We start from the raw sequence: 24,948 nt of genomic DNA on the forward strand, positions 1-24,948 counted from the left end.
GAATATTTGAGTCAGTACACACAGGCTAATTTGCGTGTGTGTATATTTCAGAAAAGAAGAAGACAATTTATAATGGTTATAAGGGTAAAAATTCTTCAACTTAGTTCTTTCCTCTCTGGGGAAGAAAGAGAGGGCTTAAGGAAATGCCACAGCACACCGAATGGTAGCCCCTGGGATAATTTGTGTTGGTTGGGAGATTCTTTATCCTGACTACATACTGCATCCATTCTCATCCAAGGACCAAAGAGTATCCAAACCTACAAAAAAATAAAAGCAAGAACTCAAATATTCGTTCTTCAGGCTTAACATTTGTTAGTCATGTTTAAGACCTCCACAACTTGCTTTATAGGACCGTGTAAACTTGCAGTTTCATTATGGCTTTTACAAAACGAAGTGGAGTTATAAGAAATCAGAAAATCACATACCCAGTGTTAGGGCTAGAATAATCTGTTAAGCGTGCTCCATATGGCAGTGCTATACTGAGCACTTTTCATGCCTAATTTTATTTAATCATCATAAAAACTGGCCAAATAGGTATAGTCTCCTGGCTTAACAGATAAAGAAAATGAGGTGTAGAGGCCAAATATCTTAGGCAATATAAAACTTCTCATAAGTGGCAGTTTCTGACTTTAAACATAGTTCTGTCTGACTCTAAAAGTGTCTCACAAAAAAATTAGACATGACATTTAAAGTGTACTCCAGTGCTTTTTATCATTTGAATGACCATGCATCAGACCTCCTGATCTGGCTTCTGCCCTCTGAGGGGCTAATTCTATCCCATCCTACCCCATAGACTTCTTTTCAAAGCTATTAAAGTTCTTCATATTTAGTAGAAGACTCCCTTTCCCTTTTAATTTACAGTATAGAGTGAGATATTATAGCACTTCTGAGTTATGTGTACTTCCATTAAATAAGGTTTCTTTTCTCTTTCTCAATATATATTTCCCTCTTTTCTGAAACATGTTGCTTACATTACATGAAGCTCAGAAGCCCAGGTACCCCATCTGATGTTTGTCTCAGCCCCATGCTCTCGATTCTGGCTCCACATTAGAATTAACTGGTGAGCTTAAAACAACCACCACCAAAAACCAAAACAGTTCTCAGTCACCACTTAGACCACCAGTGAAACTGATGCTTCATTATACTTTTGTTTCCTCCCCAACTTTCTGAGACATTTTTTAACTTACAAGATAGTTTACTATTTTTTAATTTACAAGAATAGTTCAGTGAACAGCCATGCATTCTTCACCTATATTCACCAATTAACATTTTGTCATGTTTACTTTCTCTTTTTCCTTGATTGTATTTATATATCTGCATAAAATGTACAAATACGTATTTCTTTATTTTTGTTTTTTGGAACCATTTGGGAGTTAGTTGCCAATATTCTCACACTTCATTGCTAAATACTTCAGCATGTACCTTCTAAGTTCAAGGGCATTCTCCGATATAATCACACATGACTATCATATATAGAGAATTCTATCAATGTTGATAGAATTGATAGACTCAACAATGTCTAATATTCAGTCTGTATCAAAATTTTCTACTTGTCTGATAATGCTTGTAATAGCAATGTTTTCACAAAATATAGTATGCACCGAAATCACCTGACAATCTTGTTTAAATTGTAGTCTAATTCGGTATATCTTGTTTAATTGTAGTCTAATTCAGTATAACCTACTTGTAGGTTCTTGGGACCAAACGTTGGGTACAACAGCCGTAAAATTGTTGGTTTTCTTTTCTCATCCAATTTCCAATTAAGCATCATTCATTGCAATTGGTTGTCATGTCTCTATTTAATCTCTTTTTAAAAATCTTATATCTCTTTAAAAATTTCCCAGGATTTTTTTTCTTTCCTTGTCCTATACATGTGTCTGTTTAGAGACAGAATCTTGCTCTGTTGCCCAGGCTGGAGTGCAGTGGTGTGAACACAGCTTACTGCATCCTTGACATCCTGGGCCCAAGTGACCCTCTCACCTCAGCCTCCTGAGTAACTGGGACCACAGGCTCATGCCACAATGACCAACTAATTTTGTAATTTTTGGTAGAGATGGGATCTCACCATGTTATCTAGGCTGGTCTCAAACTCCAGGGATCAAGCAATTCTCTCATCTTGGCCTCCTAAAGTGCTAGGATTACAGGCATGAACCACTGCACCTGCCCCATGTCATATAAATTTTAAGAGTTCAAGCCAGTTGTTTTGTAGGATATCTTCTAAGGTGATTTGTTCATTTGTTTCCTCCTAATTACGTTTAGATTAAACTATTTTCTTTTTGCAAAAATACTACGAAGATCAATTAGTTATTTTAAAATCTACACAAGCATTGTATAGATTTGCCCTAATGCCCTAAGCAAACAATTCCATGGGGTGCCCTTAAAGAACTAGTGAAAAGGGGAAGAAAAATACTTTGTGAAGAACCTCCGCTCTGTGAATTTTACAAAAGTTAGCATTTCTTGTACTCTTTGAAGGACAAGAGAAGGACAGTGCCCAATTCCTAGTGAATCTAAATAAAAACAACTTGTTTGGTTATAAATAATTTGTTTATACAAAAGTTTCTTTTATCCTACTTGTTTTGTATTGCATGTGTGTTCTAGCTATGGAAGTATTTATAGGAGTAGGAAATACTGCATTATGATGATAATGTTGATGACATCTGTTTTTAAAAAACGGAATTTGTTTTGAAAATTGAGAAAGCATGTAAAGTAGATGTTCATGAATGAAATGCCCTGGCATGATCTGATGTGATATGATGGTCTATTGTAAGTTCTTGTAGAGACTGTCTTGGTCATAAACGATGGAGTAGTGCTAAATGTTTTAACAACTGGCTCTTTTCCCCCACCTCGCTCCCCTCCCCCAGAAAAACCAACTGGAAAAAATCCAAAACAAAATCGCTCTGGTTTTTCACATTTGACAATTAGCATAAAGCAAATAGTTTCTCTACAGCCAATTTCAAGCTATAAATGTGACATCAGTACCCTTGCAAAATTCCTGAAAATTTCTCAGTTCTCACATGCTTATCTGAGCCCACTCCAGTACATTACTGGTTTTAAGGAGAGAAACCCAACTCAATTTTATTCATGGGAAAACTGGAATTCTTGGCTAATATAATTGAAGAGATTAGGGACAGAGCTGACCCCAGGCCTGGCTGGATCCATATTTCCTTCACCAACTCTTGGCTCTTAGCCAGTTGTCCTTCTCTATATACTGCAGTTACTCCAGAAGCTCAGACCTAGATTTTGGAGCAGAATAGGCTTAGATTAAGAATAGTAGCTCTAGCTCAGATTAGCTTGAAACATCAACCTACCACATATTTGCCACTATAAACATGGACATCTTAATATCTCTGTGGGCCAATTTCTTCATCTGTATGGTAGAGATAGTAATAGTATCTGTCACTGGGTTTTAGACGTTTAACAGATAAATACTCAATAGTTTAGAATTCTTGGCAAAGAGTGAGTAATCAGTCTTTTCATTAGCATCATCATTCTCAATTAACATCAGAAGAAATAAGTCTTTCTTATTCAGCTAAAGCCTGAGTATTGAACCTCATCTAACGATGTAGAAAACATGCTCATCCTTAATAGTTGTTCAGGCTGGGGGATTAGCTAATCTTTGGGTCCCGGGGGTCATCGTTACTCACATTAAGTAGATTGAAAATGGGAAAAAGGTGATTCCCTAAAAAATGCCCTGATATACTTGACCTAAAATGAGAGCAAAAAATATATGTTAAAGAACAAGCCAAAATAATAATTACTATACAATATTTGTTAAAAATATAGTTTTCAAAAGAGTTATATGAAATACATGTGATCACATCAAAGTTGATCTTAGTGACATGAAGCTATGCTTTGGGTAGAAAAATCAAGGTGACAAAAATTATCTATGTATAAATTCATGGAAAGTGCATTATAGTAGTTTCTTAAAATGCAAAGACCATTGGTATTTGTGATCTCATAGGAAAGTTACTCTAACAAAGATATAATAATATCTGTCAAATTCAGCACATTTTTGTTTCAATCATTGCAGAGAGGTAAACTTACCAGTGTCTGAAGTTTTACTGCATTACTTGGTTACTTGAATGATTTATTCCATATTTCTAATTGGGTAGTTTCTGTTAACTAAATGTGCTCTTTCCCATCGTATCTCTTTCTCCCTCTGATGTGTATTTAAACACATGTAATAGAAAGGTGTGATGAACAATGGTCTTTATTTGTGATGAAATATCCACTAAGACGTTTTTCATTAAACTTTCAAATGATAAGTTTAAATAGTTGCAAAGGGTGTAATTTTCAACATTTTTTCAATACTGACTTTAAAGGTAAAAGTTTTCTCATTCTTATTATGAATTTATCTAATGACATCTTATAATTATTTGATACTTATCATCTACTGTAAAAATAGAAAAACGATAATCTTAATGAAAATTCAACAGATTCTGAGATGTATATGGAAGTGCAAAGAGCTGGAAACAGTCAAGACATGGTTGAAGAATAACAAAATTATAGGACTTTTTCAACCAGATATCAAGGCCTATGAAGTGCTAGAGATTAGGACAGTGCAGTATTAGCCACGGGCTAGACAGATTGGTAAATGGAACAGAGTAGCTGAAACGGCCCTTTCCATAGATGGTCACTTGATTTGTTAGGAGAACGTGATAACCACTACACCACAGAAACAGACTGGACACTTGATTTGTAACAGGTAGCATGGATGAGCAATGGGTGGTCTTTTCACTTAATGAGGGAAAAATAGACTTCTCTTTCACACAATAGATAAAAATCAATTCTAGGTAAATTCTTGATCAAAGTGTAAAAGGCCAATATTCAAAGACTTCAAAATACAATAAGGACACAAAATATTGATCATTTCAGAGAATATGAATAAATCTGGCTGCACTAAAATTAAAATTTGTATTTATCAAAAACATCATATAAAAGATGAAAAGATAAACCAACAAATAAGAGGATATTTGCAGCATGTGTGCTTATGTGACTCCAAGGAAAGACCTGAACTCAATATATGAATATGAATAAACAAGAAAGGTCTGCGGACCTAATGAATAGGTTTCTCTGTTTCACCACTATTGAGATTTTGGACTGGATAGTTCTTTGTTGGAGTCTCTCTTATCTACTGTAGATTGTTTAGCAGCACCTTTAGCCTCTACCTACTAGATACTACTAGAACCTTCCTTGTTTTAACAACCAAAAATATATCCAGCCGTTGTCAAATATTTCATAGTAGGTAGGGAGTAAAAATATCTCTACTTGAGAACCGCTGTCATAGAACAATAAGCAGAAAGCATAAACAGGCATTGGAAAAGGAAGAAACTCAAATGTAAATAAACAAGATGATCAATCTTATTAATAGTTAGGAAAATCCAATGGAAAGCACTTTGAGATATGATATACCCATTATATTGGCAAATATTAAAAATTCTACCAATTGTTGGTGAAGACAAAGAACATTAGGAATTTCTGTGCACTTTAGGAGGATATGTAAACGGATACAAGCACTTTGGAAAACAGTCTACCATTATCTTGTCCAGTTAAAATTATGTATAAGTTAGGACCAAGCAATTCCACTTTTGAAGCATATATCCTAATGAAATCCATTACCATGTACATCTGGGTACATGTATTAAATACAAGAATGCACATAACAGCATTGTTTGTAATGGCTAAAGGGTAGAAACAGTCAAATGTGCAACAAAAGTGGAATGCATAAATAAAGTGTGGTACATTCCTTCAATACTAGACAGTGACGAAAATAGGAGAAACAGGTGAGTAAGGAGGTATTTAACAGATAAAATATTAAATTAAAGAAGGCAAGAAAGAATAGATACTGCTTAATTCTATTTATAAAACGTTCAAAAACAAACAAAATTAAACTTTATGTTTAGGGATGCACACTTAGTAGGGAGATAAGAAGAAAAAACAAAAAATGATTTCAATAGGTTAGGTTGAAGGTACCTGTTGTGAGTATGGGAAAGGAAAGTTGTGTGAACTGAAGAGGATGTTTAGGAGGCTATTATAACATGACTTAGGTGTTGAATTTGTGATATTCATTATATTATATGTTTTATAATTTTCATACTTTTCTGTGTATGTGTTACATTTCACAGTTTTAAAAAGGTAAAAAATGCTTAAGCAAACAATTCTTTATTTAAGGAAATTTTTCTTTATCTTAAAACGATAGCCATAAACTATTCACAAGAGCAAAGACATGGGATCAAGCTACATGCCCAACAATGATAGACTGGATAAACAAAATATGGTCTTAATACATATATGCAATGGAATACATGTAGCCTTTAAAAAGAATGAGATCCTATCCTTTGAAGGGACATGGATGGAGCTGGAGGCCATTATCCTTAGCAAACTACTGCAGAAAATCAAATGGTGCATGTTCTAACTTACAAGAGGGAGCTAAAGATGAAAATGAATGGACACATAAAGGGCAACAACACACACTGGGGCCTACCAGAGGGTGGAGGATGGAAGGAGGGAGAGGATCAGGAACAATAACTAATGGGTACTAGGCTTAATACTTGGGTGATGAAACAATCTGTACAACAAACCCCCATGGTACAAGTTTACCTATAAAAGAAACGTGCACATGTGCCCCTGAACTTAAAAGAAAAGTAAAAATAAAGCTATTACTGTTTAACTTTCTTCACATATTTTTACCCTAACCTAATATATTTATGCTTGAGTTTATTGATCACCTATTAACATTGATATAACAAAAATACGTATAGATTTAAATTTTTGTTGTATGAAGTTTCCGTATTATGGAGACTTATGTTCTTTAACCGACTTTCTTAACACATGCCTTTAGGACTGAGTTTTTGTTACAATTATCACTGGCATTTAATTTATTAAAACAACATAACTACATTACAAATATTGATAATTATGGCACATCAAAGTATAATTATATTGAAAAATTGTCTTTTAATGAGATGAATGATGATCAATATTATTCTTATTTGTTTACAAGGCAAAAAAGTATATACTGCTGCTATGGCTTGTTTGTATCCCTCCAAAATCCATGTTGAATATGAATAAGATTAAGGCCTCAGAGGCTTCACACAGAGTTTGGTCTATTTTGCCCTTTTGCCCTTCTGCCTTCTTCTATGTGAGGGCACAGAATTTATCTCCTCTAGATGGCACAGTAACAAGGCACCATCTTGGAAGCAGAGAGTCCTCATAGAGACCAAACGTGCCACCACCTTGACCTTGGGCCTCTCAGCCTCCAGAACCTTGATAAAAAAGTTTCTGTTGTTTATAAATTATCCAGATATTTTGTTACAGCGGCAAAAAAGGAGTAAGACACTTGCTAAAACCTAATGTCCAGAATGAGCATGTTGTTCTAATATTTGCTCAGTCAGTTATAATATAGTAAACATTTTGTAAACTGAAATAATATGAAGACTCACGTCAATTAGAAGATTTCACAAAATTATTTTAAAAAAAAGGTTTTCACTATCTCCGTTGGAAGATTTTATTTGAAAATTTTATCTATGGGCTTCTTCTAAGGTATTGTGAACAATGTGGCAAACTTGTAAATAATTCTACTTGCATTAAAAATTTTGTGATGACTAGATAACTTTCAGAATGATGCTGTGAAGAATTCCATAAACCTGTTCCTTAGTGAAATAATCATAGTTGATGAAACTTACATGTTAAAAATGTTTCCAAGTTTCAAGAAATTGTCTTAAGGGCATACAGCAAACGAACTCATAGTCATTCAAATAAAATCTATTAAAGCCAGTAGAAATGGTAAGTCTGTTGTATTGGAACAACCACCCACTCCTTTCACCACCTCTCAGTTTAGTGTGACAGAAGCTCTACTCTGAATGGATGGAGCCAAGAACATAGAGCTCTTTCTATGTCTAGATTCTAGTCAAGAACTATAGTATGTGTCTGGGGGGGAAGAAAGCTGCTAACGTTTCTTATCCTCCCCAGTTCCCAACTCCATGTTGCTAGAGCTCTATTTTTCAGGCCTGAATCTTGTTTTCATTAAGCCCATTGATAAAGCAAAAGTTCCAAGAGATTTGAATCTTGTTTTCACCAGCCCCATGCATAAAGCAAAAGTTCTATCTCACATGCAGCAGACTAGGAATCATTGGACCCCAATTACCTTTGCCTCAGATGGAGCATGGGTGGAGGTCCCATGCCAAGAGGCACAAGTCATAAAGACCAGAAATTAGCACCTCTGCTTCATGCCCCAATTGTAAAACAGGGGTGTCACTCCAAAAGAATTTAGTGACTATCCCTGCTCTTAGCATTAGCACTGAGATTTTGTGCAGGTAGAGAGTAGAAAACTCTGAAGCGCTCCAAAAAAAACCCAAATTTATTTGAAATAGAACATAGTGTGGGGAAGTTTAAAATTATGGATGCTCTGAAAACAGTGGTGATTCGAGATAAGTAATTAAGAGGAGGCCAGTCTCTCTGAGAGAGGAGCAAACTAAACTGCAAACCAGCTAGAAGTTTACCAAAGACAACCTGGTAAAGAGACAATTAAAAATAGCTCTTTTGGGATCGGAACAAACTTGGAAGATTGGCCTCCAAGCTTAGCTCTCTGAAGGAGTCAGAATTTGCTCAGGTTAAACTGTGTAGCAATTTATGCCCTATACACTGATGACACAACAGAGCATTAAGCCAGCAATGTATGGAAGCTAATATCTCAGTGTGATACCAGTAGAGGTGGACAACTTAGCGGAGAAAATAGGGAAAGGGGCAAAATGAATCCTGCTAAAGCCCTTGTTATCCCTGTTTACTGTGGACATGCCAAGGCTACATCCTCTGAGGAATGACAACAGAGGCTGCATATTGTGGGAGAAAATAGATTTTACTCAAGTATTTCAACAAAGTCACTCAAAAATTAAAAAGCAAACAGCAACAAGCTTCAGGTTAAGGCGGGAGATCAATATTCAGAGTTACTACAAAATATTGTCACAAATGTTGAGTTTTCAGTAAAAGATTATGATACATGCAAAAAAACAGAAATGTATAATTCACTTATAGAAACACAGGAGGCAATAGAATGCCTCCTGTGAGAGGAATGTGATGTTCAACTGTGCATCGATTTTTTTTTCAACTTTTATTTTGGCTTCAGGGGTACAGGTTTGTTTATACAGGTTTGTTCTAAAGATAAACTGCATGTCCTGGGGTTTGATGTATGTATTATTTTGTCACCTAGGTCATAAGCATAGTACTTGATAGGTAGTTTTCAATCTTTACCCTCCTCTCATCTTCCGCACTTGAGTAGGCTCCAGTGGCCGTTCTTCCCTTCTTTGTGTCCATGTGTACTCAATGTTTAGCTCCTACTTGGAAGTGAGAAGGTGCAATGTTGGTTTTCGATTCCTGTGTCAGTTCCCTTAGGAAAATGGCCTCCAGCTCCATTCGTGTTGCTGCCAAGGACATGATCTCATTCTTTTTTATGGTTGTGTAGTATTTCATAGTGGATATATGCCTCATTTTCTTTATCCGGCCTACCATCGATGGGCCTTTAGGTTGACTCTGTGTCTTTGCTATTGTGAATAGCGCTTTGATGAACATACGCATGCATGTGTCTTCACAGTAGACTGTATATACCCAATAATGGAATTGCTGGGTCAAATTGTATTTCTGTTTTAAGTTCTTCGAGAAATTGCCAAACTGCTCTCCACAATGGCTGAACTGATTTACATTCTGACCAGTAGTGTATAAACATTGCCTTTTTTCTGCAGCCTTGCCAGCATCTGTTATTTTTTGGTTTTTAATAATAGCCATTCTGATTACTGTGAGATAGTATCTCATTGTGGCTTTGCGTTGCATTTCTCCAATGATTAGTGATGTTGAGCATGTTTTCATATGCTTGTTGCCTGTGTATATGTCTTCTTTGAAAGGCGTTCATGAGCAGACAATGCTCATTGAACATTTTAACAAGTAGAGACTATCAATGGGTAAAAACTATGAAAAAACCTTAACGAACTGAAATTTTGGCGTTGAGCACACAATAACTGAAATGGAAAAATATAGTATAAGGGCTCAAGGGTAGATTTGAGAACTGCAAGAGAAAGAACCAGTAAATATGAATATAAATCAACAGAAATTATGCAATCCGAAAAACCAAGAAAAAATGAAAAAAAGATGAACAGAGCCTAAGAGAAATATGAGGCATTTTACCAAAATTTAAGGAAGGAAAAACTAATGGCTGAAATTCCTCAAATTTAGTTAAAAGTTAATCTGCATATACAAGAAGCTCAACAAACTCTAAGTTGGATATACACAAATATATCTGCATCCAGACACATCATGTTAAAAATGATAAATACCGGTGATAAAGGCAAATTCTGGAAAACAACAAGATACAAATATTTTGTTACATATAATAGAACCACAGTATGATTAACAGCTACCTTATCGTCAGAAACAATATAGGCAGTTTTCACTGTAGGCCGAAAGAAAAAACAGGGTCAACCAAGAATCTTTGTCCAGAAAACTAGTTTTAAATGCTGTATTTCAAAATTAAAGGCAAAATGAAAACATTTCCAGAAAACAAAAACAGAGAATTTGTTGTTGCCAGTATGCATACCTTAAATACTAAAGGAAAATTTTCAGTTGGAAAGCAAGTGACCTGAGTCAGTATTTCAAATCCACATGAAGAAACAAAGTATGCTGATCAAGGTAGTTGTGTAACTATAAAACCATCATAAGGGCATATTTCTCTTCCTTCTATAATCTGTTTTAAAATTTTGTAAAACAATCTATAAAATTATATTTTTTAAGTCAGCAATATTTAGAAATGTACTATATTCAACAATAGCCACACAAAGGAGGCAGATGGAAGCAAAACTGTATGATGGCAAAGAAATGACACCAGATAGTAACACAAATCCATAGGAACAGATGAAGAGAATTAGAAATTATAAATAAAAATATGATTAGTCTCTGTTTATAGAACAAACTATAAAAACATACTTGATCTTTTTTCCTCTCTTATCTCCTTAAAGTCATACAATTATCTTAAGTAATAAATATAACAATGTGTTATTGGGTTTGTCATGCATAGAAATGTGACGTATGTAACAATAATAGCACAGAAAGGAGGAAGAGGGAATAGACCTATATAGGAGAAACCTCTTATATATCACTGGAATTAAATTAGTATAAATATGAAATAGATTTTGATGTTCAGAAATATTTAGTAAGCCATAGAGCAAATGAAAAAATACTATAAAAAATGCAGAATGATTAAAGAAATTAAATATTATACTAGAAAATATTCATCAGTGTAAAAGAAAGAGAAACAGCAGAACAACAAAGACATTAGACATATAGAAAACAAAGTAAAATCGTGTACCTGAATCCAACTATATCAATAACATTAATTGTGAATGGATTAAAAAATGTAATCAAAAGGCAGAGATTGTGAGAATAAAAATAAAGATAAAACTACATGCTGTCTACAGAAAACACTCTTTTAAATTCAACAGAAACTATTAGCTGAAACTAAAAGAATAGAAAATATATACCATGCAAACAACTGTAAACAAGATAATAAAAGATTTGGACAACTGTAAAGGAACTAGACCTAAGATACTTCAGCAAAACATTCCATTTAACAGTTGTGAAATAGACGTTTTTCTCTAGTGCACAAGAAATATTTTCCAGTATAGATCACAGTCTAGGTGATAAGACAAACCCAGATAAATTTAAAATGATGGAAATTGTGCAGTGTATGTTTTCTGAATATAATGATTTCAAATGTAGAGAGAAAAAAATTGCGAAAATCATCACATTACAAAAATTAACTCAAAATGGATCAAAGAACAATATTCCATTTTTGAACATTGGATCACTCCAAAAAAGAAATCCACACCCGTTAAGAGTTACTCCTCATTTCTTCCCAACTCCTGAAACCTACACGGTCACTAATTTCCTTCTTGTTTCTACAAATAGATTTTTGTTATTTTATATAAATGGAATCATACATTATTGTTTTGTGAATTACTTCTTTCACTTAGTGTGTTTTCAAAATTCACCCATGCTCTCACATGCAGCAGTACTTTATTCTTTTTTATAGCCTAATAGCACTCCATTGTCTGAATATGCCACATTTTATCTATCCATTTATCAGAGAATGGAAATTTAGGTTGTTTCCACTATTTGACTGTTATAAATAACGTTGATATAAACATTTGTGTACAAATGAACATTTTACAATATGGACGTATATTTTTACACCCCTTTGTATGTAGCTGAAAATGGAATAGATGGGACTTATGATGACTCCATGTTCAGCCTTTTGAGGAACTGTCAAATTGTTTTCTAACGTAGTTGCAACATTTTACATTCCCAACTGCAATGTATGAAGATTCCAGTTTCTTCACATCCTTGTCAACACTTGTTATTGTCTTTTTAATAAAAAAAAAGTAATAATTGCAATCACTGTAGTATGAAGTGATATCTCATTTGGTTTTGGTTTTGTTTTGAAACAGAGTCTTGCTCTGTTGCTCAGGCTAGAGTGCAGTGGGATGATCTTGGCTAAGTGCAGCTTCAACCTCTGGGGTTCAAGTGATGCTTCCACCTCAGCCTTCTGAGTGGTTGGGACTACAGGTGTGCACCATCACACCTGACTAACTTTTGTATCTTTTGTAGAGATAGGGTTTTGCCATGTTGCCCAGGCTGGATCTTACTCATTCTTTCTGCATCACCTTGGGGTTCTGAGTGTCTCTTCACTCTCTGGCTGAGAGGGCTGGGAACTGCTTTTCTGCTTTTCAGCAAAATCTAGGCCTTGTTGACAGGTGCTCTCGTGGCTCACCTCCATGTGCCAGGGGGCTGGCTATTTTTCAATGATTGCTTATCCTTTTGATGTCATATCTAAGAAAGCTTTGTATAACCTAAGGATTCTTCCAAGAGTTTTATAGCTTCAGCTCCTGGATTTTGTTCTTAGATCCACTTTGCATTAATTTTTGTTTATAATGTGATGAAGTTGTGCAACTTAATTACTTTGCATGTGGCTATGTACTTGTCCCAGCACCATTTGTTGAAAATACTATTCTTTCTCCATTGAATGGTCTATGTACCCTTGATGAAAACCAATTGAGCATAAATTGATTCATATAAAGGTTTATTTCTGGTCTTGCAATCCTATTCCAATGATACGTAGATCTATTTTTGTTTTTATGCTAGTTCGGATAGTCTTGATTACTTTAGTTTTGTAGTAATGTCCATATAAATTTTAGAATCAGCTTGTCAATTTTTGCAAAGAAGTCTGTTGGGATTTTGATAAGGGTTGTATTGAACCCATAGATTAATTTGGAAAATATTGCCATACCAACAACAAATCAATCCATACACAAGGATATTTTTCCATTTCAACACTTCTGTAACTTCCTTCAACAACATTTTTTTCTTCTTTCAGCAATATTTTCAGAATGTAAATTTTGCACATCTTAAAATTAATTCCTAAATATTTTTTCTCTTTGATGCTATTGTAAGTGGGATTATTTTTCATTTCATTTTCAGTTTGTTCATTGCTAATGCATAGAAACACAATCTATTATTGCATTATTATTATACATGTTGTAAAATAATATATAGTTAATTAGGAGGGCAGTGATTGATTATCGAATATACTTATCATCACATTTATCTTTAATGGACTAAAATGTTGCATTTTCTCTGCAGATATGACACTACAGAAAGAAAGTCTGGAAGGAATTCCACTCCAGACCCAGAATCAGAAACCTTTGACACCTCAGGAAAATATATCACGACCCATCCACGGTCCTTTAGTTATAAAAACCAATTTTGAGGAAGAAGAGGAAATAGAAGAACAAAATGGTTAGTAGACCTTTTCTCAGGTTTATAATGCGCATTCACAAACCTCGCAACATTTTCTACATATATGTTTAACTATAGAGGTTTATGATGAAATATATAAGGCAGAATTTGCTGAGAAGATTACGTGAATTGTATTAAACAAATTTAATTCGTTATGTTCTAATTTGTTCTATGTCTAACATATTTATGATCATTTGGATTGGAAATTTTTTGTTGTGTGATGGTTGGGAGACATATCTGATGCTTAAATATATACAGGTGTATATATTAGTATATAGAGAGATACTAATAAGTTCCATTTTTTATATAAATTGTTTCTAAAACACATTGATGCACATGTTTCTATTTATATACATATGTATTAATAATATATTAGCTTCACATTTAATCCTTGAGTTACAGAGGTCTATGTAATAGTTAATAATCTATAAAGCACTGTCATCTGCATTATTCTAGGTCATCCTCACAAGAGTATGAACAAGTTTAGAACCCAGGTTTTTGCAGTTTAGTCCATCCTTTGCGTCCCATATCAACCCAAAACAGTGGTGCCAGAAAGTGTGCATATACAAGATAAACATGAAGAAAAATAAACTCTCACTCTGTCTTTGTGCTGGAATGTGTCCTTCTGTGGGCCACAGGCCACCATAGTTTCTGTGCTTAGGAATACACAGAGCTACTTATTACTGTTTCTGTGTGCTGCAGCTCCATGTCTCTCATGCCTACATCAACCTCCAAATAAACATACATCATCTCAACATTGAGTCTATACATTCAGCATCTCATTTCAAAGTACATATTACATAGTCCTTTCTTTTCTCTTGACTAACTCTCTTTAATACTTAAAATGTAGCAACTTGAAACTATTACTAGTATGTAAAATTATTGACTTTAAACATATAAAAACATAATCTATCCATGAAAACAGTATTTGGGGTTTTTCTTTCTAGTTTATAAATTTTCACATTATTTGGCTTTGGGAAAATTTAACTAGAAAAATGTATCCTATAGATGCTTCTAGTTTATGGACAAGGACTCCTGAAGAAATTGAAGAAATAAGAGCAATTGAGGAGATTTGTCGTAAATCTGGTAAGAAATCAAACATTTTTTGTATTTTATAATACTTGATGTGATCAATATACTAACTATTACTTTTCTTATGTTCGATTAGGAGAAGACTATGGATTTCATATTCCTCCAGGTATTTCATCCTCGAAAAGTGTGGCCCGTAGAGCAGAGAAAGAGTCAGAAAAGACGTTGGAAAGTGGCAGTGAATTGCAAAAAGGTAAGAAATGAAAAGGCAGCATTCATAGTAATATATAAGAGATACTTGGTGTGATAGACTGAATTATTTAGTATGATGTACAGAAGAATAAAGTGATAAATAATACATTGTAATTGAGAGCTAGAAAAAAGTGTTTGTATTGGATGACCCAAAGCTGCTATTAATGGGATTATGTTATCCTAGAGAAATGACAGAATGAATAGACTTCATAACACACAATGACACTACACACTCCATGGGGTAATCCTGTAAATAATTTGCTTTTACCATTTTATTTGTCTTTGAGATAAATCACCCCTGTGAAAGAGGTCTAGATTTTTTATTCTGAATAGAAAAGTAAGCCTAGCCCAAGAAGAAGAGATCACAGAATGACGCTAGCGGCAGGACAAAGATTATTTGGTCATTGAATGAGAGTCTTCTGTGGACAAGACTATTTCAGGGTCCGTGCTGGAGGACAAATCAAAGGCTCTGTGTTTTATGGCGCTTACTTTTGGAGAATCTGATTTATTGTGGATGAACATCCACAAGATGCTGTGCAAGTCTGTTTGTAGCGAACTATTCAAACGTGTGGCAGTAGGTGGCAGCAACACACCATCAGATGGAGAAGAGTCTGCAAGACTTGGGAGCCATATAGGGAAGGACAGATTGCAAGGCTGCACTACTCAGAGGAGAAAAAACAAAAGGAAATAAAAACAAAAGAAAAAAATAAGTTAACAATGAACATTAAAGATGGCATATTGGCCGGGCGCAGTGGCTCAAGCCTGTAATCCCAGCACTTTGGGAGGCCAGGGGGGTGGACCACGAGGTCAAGAGATCAAGACCATCCTGGTCAACATGGTGAAACCCCGTCTCTACTAAAAATACAAAAAATTAGCTGGGCATAGTGGCGCGTGCCTGTAATCCCAGCTACTCAGGAGACTGAGGCAGGAGAATTGCCTGAACCCAGGAGGCGGAGGTTGCGGTGAACCGAAATCGCGCCATTGCACTCCAGCCTGGGTAACAAGAGCGAAACTCTGTCTCAAAAAAAAAAAAAAAAAAAAAAAAAGATGGCATATTATGAAGACTATTGTATGTACTTTTGCTTTGTATTATGCTTTCAAGGCTTTTATTTTTAAATAGCTTCAGTTAATTCCTATATAGCCTTCACCTAGATTTCCTTCAAATGTTAGCATTTTACCATATTTCAATTTTCACTCTCTCTAAATATACAATTATAATTTTCGGAGCTCTTTAAGAGAATAAGTTATAGAAATGATATCGCTTTGCTTTTACATAACTGTAGTATAAATATAAAAATCAGAAAATTACCAATGATAACTATCATTTACAACCTTCTTTTCCCATAAATTTTACCAATTATACCATTAATGTTCTTTATAGTAAAATTAATGTTATCCCCTGGTCTAGGATTCAATCCATAATCACACATTGCATTAGGTTGTCATGTCTCTTTTATTCTGCTTTTGTTTATTTTAGAAGAAAATTATCTAGAAGTGCATGAGGAAAGCCGAGAGTGTTATTTAATTATCAGTGCAATTAGCATTTTGTAGTGTTAATACATTTTATCTGATTGTTCATGGTGAACAGATAAAATCAAAAGCAATATTACAAAATTCAGTATATGAGAAACATATCCATATGTTTAGTGTTGACTAAATACATACAATAGTGTTAGATAGCATAAATTTTTTAATTGCCATTGAATTAATAATCCAAATAGGAGAATATACTCGTTTACTTCTTTGTTGACAATTACAGAATTTAAAACTCATCTATTTATTAATTTATTGTTTATTAGATCACTGTTCAAACAATACTCGCATTAACTTGAAAACTTTTTTACTTTCATCATGAATTCTACCATAAATTTCTTATTTAAGCATCTAATAATTTCTGGAGTGACTTTTTCTTCTTCTTATTTCTAGGAGATAGTCTTACAGTTCCGAAAAAATTTAACCAATATGAAAGACAAGGTGAAATAAAAGCATCATTGCATAGGAAACCAGGGACTGACATTGCTGCTTCTGAAAATGGAGGTGAGTTAATTTATTACTGATTGACTGAATCTATCACCACATAACAAATGTCTGAATTTTATCTTTTACAACTAATTTTTCTTTTTTTGACCATGTCATGTTTAACACAGGGAGTTGGAGGTACGTTACAAAATCAGATGCTTTCAGAGACTAAAATGTCTACCAAATACCTTGCGCGAATTTGTGTTCAGTGTGTAAGACATTCCATTTTCCATATTTTAATGAGAAACCTGATGTGTGTGTGTGCCTGTGTGTGTGTGTGTGTGTGTGTGTACGCTCAACTCCAGACTGTAATGAATTTAGGTGTCATGTATGTGCTGTAATATACTATAACAGAGCTGTAAATGAAAGAGGCACTTAATAAGTCATTTGAGTAAGTCTGCTTTAAAGCAGCTGTGTTCAAATATATATCATGTGTGCCAACACATCACATTCTAACTGTGTATTATAGCTTAAATATTTTGGAACTGCTTTTTAGCATAAACATGTTGGAAAATCAATCCTTTGACTGAAAATTCCAGGCATTCGTTTTAAAAATATATAGAGAGTTTGTGGGGAGATTGAAAGGTGTGGCTGGTGGGAACAATGTGCATGAAGATCAGGAAGGGAGTTGAGAGCAGGTGTCAGTAAGTACCAGTATATCTTAGGCATATTGGTGATACTTTCTGCTGTCCTGGTGTCAGCCATTTTCTTCTGTGTATGCTTTTTTTCTTTTTTCTTCTGGTGCTAAAGTAATTTGATTCTTTCTTCTTATATCTGCAGCATTTTAGTCTAGCTGGCATTGTTTAGTTGCCTTGAAGTAATCAGTTTAGCTGCAAATTAGAAACACTGCTAGTTTCTCCCATCGGAGTTCCCACTGTCTATATAACCTGTATAAGTGGGATCCACTTAACCTGAGCAATTCTAATTGGACATTTTGTTGAAATATTATTAAATCCAATTGCCTTCTGGTTAATCAAAAGTTATTTTCAACCATTGATAAACTAATGATTTCATATAAAAGTAAACTTTCCTTCACATTGTGACATTAGTAATATATTCCCTACTTTGTTGGGTGTTAGAAAATGTGAGAATGTCATTATACAGTCATTAGTCTATCTACCATCCTTTTGGTGTGGTTGTTCAACCAGTTTATTACTGTAATATTGTTATAAATTACTATCATAAACTGGTTGAACAACCATACCAAAAGGATGTTACAAGAATTCCATCATCTGGCATTCTAGATTCTGGCATAGTTAGGCTTATTGATTTTCCAGGCATCATAATGTTCTCTGTGTCACTAGATAAAAGAATCTTCTGGGTATATGTATATGATAGATATATCTAAACATATTCAGACCCCTGTATTCATAAGACATCTTTGAAATGAAGGTGATAAAAAATTGAAATTATAATTAATGAGTTAGTGTTCAATTTCAAGAAAAATACTTGAGGTATTGTCTTATCTTAATGTTATTTTAATGTGTTATACACTTTAATAAAGTTCACAGATCTGGAGTGAATAGCTTCTTAAAATTTTACGTGTGTGTGTATCAATATAACCACATTTATGGTACTCCAGATGGCTCCTTCCCTCCAAGTCAGTAGTCTTCTCCCAATGGTAACCACTACTCTGCTCACTCTTACTATAGGCTAATTTTGCATTTTTTGGCATTCATATAACTGGAAATATACAGTTTGAACTCTTTTAGTTTGGATTCTTTTACTTAATGCTCTTTTTATGAGACTGATCCATGCTGTTGATTGTAGCAGTAGCCTTTTTATATTGCTGTAAATATCTACAGACAGATAGATATATGCCACATATATACACACATATCTATATATAAGATGTATGCTATATATATGTATGTATATATGAAAACATGGGCATTTCTTCTCTGTATATAGTCTATACATATACACACAGTTGATACACACACAAACCCACACACGATTGACTGTTGTTATTCCTGGTAGCTACGTTCTATAAAGCTGACCTGAACACTGAATTAGCAGACACTGAATCATTGCTCCTTGGGGAAATACGTACACACACACATATACATACATCTCACAGAGATTATAATCTTAAATCGTAGAAATTACTCATCCTGCTATATTCTGTTTTCTTTATTTTACAAAAGAGAAAACAAAGTTAAGAAGTGTTAAGTGACTCTCCTGAGGTTCCCGCACCGACAAGCCTCAGAACTTGGATTCAGATCCCTTTCACCTCTCCCCAGAGTCAGAGCTTCTTGCACGGTGCTGTGCTGCCCCCTCCTGTCTCCAGCCATTCTCTGGTCATCTCTGTATGAACTGAAATGAGAATGCTGAGCATTGCCATTGTTAGACCTCAGCTAGAAATGTGTGGGTCTAACAACTCAGACTTTTCACCACTCTTTATACGTTTGTAAACAAATAAACGAACAAAAAACAACACACGAAAGCACCATGAGTATCGAATACTGGGATTATGATGAACAATATTTCCAGTGTGGGACTATTGTTAACATTCTTTCTTGCACATGTCTTCTAAAGGCCATAAGCCCTCCTTTTCTTTGAGATAAGCTTGCTCTGTATCCTAACCCACAATGAGAATTTTCAGTCCTTTAACTTTAGCCTTTCTGGTGGGGGGCTAGTGGCACATCTTTGTAGTTTTAATTTGTATTTCCCTGATGACTCATAATGTTGAGCAGCTTTTCATAAACTCATTGGCCATTTTGACTTTCTCTTTTGTCTGGTGCGTTTTTAAGACTCTAGTCCATCTTAAATGTGTTTTTTTTTCTTATTGATTTCTCTAGGTAAATCTGGATACTTTCTGCCAACCTACTGTCCTGTTCACTAATTCTCTTCCTCTCTGCTCTTCAATCCATATTTTAAATTCTAAATTTGTTTGACCTTTTTATTGATTTTCTACTTAAATTCTCTATCAGTTCTCTGTTTTGACAATGTGCCTGTTATATTTTCCAACTTCTTGTTTGATAACACTGGGATATCTCTCATTTTCCTCAGGTTTTTGCTCATTTGTTCTGTCTTACTATGCCCTTCTGATATTTTATTTGCTACTGAACATTATAGATAAAAATTACATGGTGTATGAATGATGTTGTTTTTTAAGAAAGAAACTTTTCTTCTGGCATGCAGCTAGACTATCAGCTGGCCACCTTAATTCTGTGAAGGACTGGTTTTGGCCTTTATTAGGGGTGATACATTAATTTTCATTTCTTTGAAGGTATAGTCCTCATTCCTAGGATATGACCCTCACCCCTACAGCATTGCTTTACTGGGTTATCAACTGAGACATGGGGTGTTCACCAAGATATCTCTACTCTGGTGAGGCTTCTGTGCCAAATTTTACCTCCCGAGCTGTATGTAGATGCTGAAATCTCTGACCAGTTTCTAACCTCCCAGATGCTGTTTTGCTTAATTCCTAGGGTTCCATTCTGTGCATGAAAAATGTGGGAGTCGGGTAATGACCTAAAGGGAGTTTTAGTTTTATGCCTATTTCAGGGGAACTTCTTTGTTGTTTTTCCTTTTTAGGAACATTTAGAACATTTTCATCATTGTGGAAAGCCCTACCAAGGAGTTCTGCTCCAAAGCATGTAACAAGAAGTTAGTTCTGCTTCAAAGCATATGACAAGTTAAAGTTGTTACATTTAAAATATGTTCAGAACCCCAACTTAAATGGGACCATTCAACATAAAAATTTAAAACCTTTTAAAAGTTTTATATGGAGATATTAAAAATATTGCCACATTTTAAAATTTACATATTGAAAATAATAGCTATAGTTTCAGAGTTTTGTTTTGTTACTGATGACATTTGGAAATCCATGTGGCAACTAGGGAATGTTAATGATGCTTTCCTCACAATTAATAAACATATATATCATTTTAAAGAACTGTTCCCATCATGTAATGTTTGAATAGTGAAATACCAACTGAAAGTTTTTTTAAAACTAATATTGACATTTTATGTTCTTAATTTCCTTTAAAAGATAATAAGGACAGTCCTCATCTAAAGCATTCCCTAACTACCCGACAAGTACTTACAACGCATGTATTAAATGCTACTGAGAATATCAGTATGAAGTGCAGAGAGGATCCCTCTTCAAGTAAGACATTAGCTCTATCACTTTTTGGCCTTAGATATATTTGTCTTGCCATGGATTTGTATTGGTTATTTAAAAAAGAATTTTTAAAAAGAAGGGAAAAAAAGGTTTCAAAATTATTCAGAACTAACAATTAAAGACACGATATACTCTACTAACTGACAATGAACTGTGATGTAGGTCCTAGTGCATTATATGCTTTCCCACTAGTTTAAATTTGGGTCTTAAAATTAATAATATACTACCTTTTTGGAAGATTCACTAGCATAACATTTTAAATTTCACCCATAGTGGAATAATGCATTGACAGCTTTTTATGACATTTTGGATTATTTTTTATTAGTTTGGCTTCTCTTTGACATTCAGCTCAATGAACTACTTCTCTTGATACAGTGAAGACTTGTGAATCTTCCTGATCCCTTCCCTTCTTTCTTTTGTTCCTTATTTTATGTATTGAACCCCTAAAATATTCTTGGATCGCAGCCTGACACTGATAGGAATAATTGTGATTTGCCTCCAAGAAGCCCAGTTTAGTAGCTCTTGTTAAAAATATGGATTCCAAATCATTGGACTGGCAGCTTGGGAGTAGGGCAGGGCCATGATGTTTGAGGAAGGGACAGTGAATCAGATCTTTATTGAGGGCTTAAAGCTTAAACTGAGAGAGCACAGAAAGATGTATTAGTCTACTGTAGAAAACTAGTATAATCTACACTGCACATTTGGTGATCAGTTTCTCTGTGCAGTGGTCACTTGTGATTTTTCAGAAGCCCCGCACAGTGAAGTGACAGAATGCCCCCTCTACAAAATTGTTTAAAAATTCTCTGGAGATATGTACCATAGAAATTCCTGAAAAACTGAGAATATATGTAAAATTTTGGATGTGAAAATATGCAAATAAAAAGTGAAAATTTAATATTCTTAGAACTTACAAATTCTGATTACTTAGTCTTGACCAAACTCTCTGTACACCCAACTTAAGACCTTAAAAGAATAAGGTAAAATTCACTGAAAGTATTTCATGTTAATCCAACTTCTTAAGAAGTAGTAGTTTTGGCTAAAAAGTACAAAAAGATTCATGTTGAAAATAATGATTCTAAAACTACTTAATAATAGCATTATCATGATATTTATAATTATATTTTGAATGCAATTTTATGTTCCTTTAAAAGAATCCACACATTCGTTTGGAGAAAAGTATTTTTCTTTGAGGAAAGCTACTTATTGAAGGTTATCTCATCAATCTACTTCCAAGATAGATGTTTTTGGCACTTAAAAATAAATCACCTTTTTTTCTAAAAAGTAAAGTATTAGGGTAGTACATTTATTTTTTACTCTTGCTTGACATGTGAATGCACAGATATGTAATTATCACCCACAGTAATTTCAAAGATAAAAGCATCTCTTAAAAAAACTGTAAAATTTGTATCTTTTCTAAGTGAACGATGTCCAGCCGAGGAACCCTCATTTTAAAGGTGTGAAAAAAACAAAATGGATTTATGACGAACCAAAGAACTTTCCTGGCTCTGGAATGCAGAGAGGTAAAGTGTTCATATATTTGATATTTCTAAATTGTAATTTTAAAGGAGAGTAAATATCAAATATCTTCTACCTGAAAAACAAATTAGTGTCATGTGACATAGATGTTACTTTAGGTGTCAACTCAACTCTAAACTTCATTATTTTGGCTTCCATTATGCCATCAAGCACTTACAGTGCAATATGTTATTTATGGGTGTGAAACCAGCCTGTGTTTTATTCCTCACTCCCTCCTGCCTTTCGTTACAGCAGCACAGACCCCAGGTCCCCAAAATAAAATGAGTTACCATCGCAATAATAAAAATCGAAATACTGAGAACGCATCTTATGTTCACGTTGAAAGAGATGCCGTCAGGAGTGTCTCGTTGAATGCACCTCCCCGCAGCAGGCCCACACAGGGGTCCTACAATGAAGTCCATGTTAACAAGGAACCCAAACCCAACGTCAGTCCAGGTGAGAGGTCCTTTCTTGATGTGGTTTACTTTTGTCTGTGGTTGGCATTCCCATGGAATTTTCTGATGGCTTGGCTAATCTTCACTGCTACCTACTCCCCTCTTCTTTTTCCTGGCCATCACCACCATAGAAACTAGTGAGAAGATTTCTTCCATGTGCACTCCTGCACGTGATTTAAGGGATGTGGAAGAAAACTCACGTTGTGAGTGCAATGACTTCACATTGCACCTCCCTAGAGGGTTTTTCTTCTTCTTTTATCAGAGCACTGTACTTTGTTCCCCCTGGACAGCTTCATGCCACTCTGGAGGATTGTTTTTAAATGGCTGACATTTTCTTGTTCCATTAACTACATTGTTCAGTTATCACTGTCAGACTAGTGCCTTGCCATTTCTGTAGGCCTTCATGATTATTTTCTGAAAGGGTTAGTTTGGGGATTAACTGCCATATTTTTGACAACCTCTTATCCCTCTCACCATGTATAGATTGCTTCTAAGTCATTTCATCATGTAATAGGCAGAGTCATAGTATATGTCTGGAAGTACAAGGCTACCAGGGAGAAGAGAACCAAATCTCTTTTTCTTCCTGTTTCTCAGATGGATTTTGCTCTTTTGAAGTTGAGTTTCATTTCTTTCAACTTAACAAACTGCTGCTCAATTCTGTATGATTTCATGTTTGTATTTTTCCTTGTTCATGGTCTGATTAGTGGAGTTCTGAATATTTTGTACTTTTGGAAGCATAAGACTATATCTTTCTTAGTTTCTTTTATAATTTAAGAAATATATACACCTACCATGTACCCACAAACAAAATGTTTATATACACCTACTATGTACCCACACAAAATGTTTATATACACTTACTATGTACCCATAAACATTTTGTGTTTGTGGGTACGTAGTAGGTGTATATAAACATGTTGTTTATGGGTACATAGTAGGTGTTTCTTATACAATTTAAATAGACATTTGCATTATTTGAGTTATTTTTCTCTTTTCTTTAGAACGATATAGGAATGTGTATATGTAAATCAGGATATTCTTAGGTGAAACAGGCTTTTAATTTTATTTATTATTATTATTTTATTTATTGTTATTATTGTTTAACTGCAAGTGGATGGCTGTGAAGAATACAATGAGTACTAGAACAGTTGTCAATGTCTAGATTTGTATGAAGGTGCCAGAGTTTATACTCTGTATTTCTTTTGCACCATTAGCGCAAATGTCAACACAAGAGAAAAGCAAATTATTGGTATTGTGGATCATGTTTGAGAATACAGCTGCATAGTAATATTTGAAAACACAAATATAACATTGTTAGATAGTATTAGAAATGTAGCTATGTCAGAGAAAAATAAGTATTGAAGGACCAGGTCAGGATATAAATGCTTTGGCTGTCTGGGATAGTGAGTTCACTACTTCATCATGCTACTTAGTGCAACCATGGAAGTCACTTCATGGAAGGACACAGGACTTGGGCTGTACCTCAGAGTTTCACAGTTTTTAAATAAAAGCTCTAACAGACACTAGCAGAACTTATGTAAAACTATGATTAAGCCATGCAGTGAACATTTTTATTACATTTAGATATCATACTCTCCTGTATCTTACCTTTATTTGAAGCACTGAACAGCCAATTAATAATCTGTAACCATGTTCACTTATAACTTAAATTGTCTTAATAAACTCACTTGTATCCCTGATGCCTTAGCT

General features: G+C 34.5%; 1 pseudogene; it reads left to right on the forward strand.

Annotated features, from left to right (window-relative positions):
- The window catches only part of LOC135275247 (uncharacterized protein C12orf50 homolog), a 65,942-nt pseudogene that overhangs the window by 11,821 nt on the left and 29,173 nt on the right, over window positions 1–24,948 (forward strand).

The sequence above is a fragment of the Aotus nancymaae genome, unplaced genomic scaffold, assembly GCF_030222135.1.
Source record: "Aotus nancymaae isolate 86718 unplaced genomic scaffold, 86718_ANA_hifiasm-v0.15.2.pri h1tg000016l, whole genome shotgun sequence".
Classification (NCBI taxonomy): Eukaryota; Metazoa; Chordata; class Mammalia; order Primates; family Aotidae; genus Aotus; species Aotus nancymaae.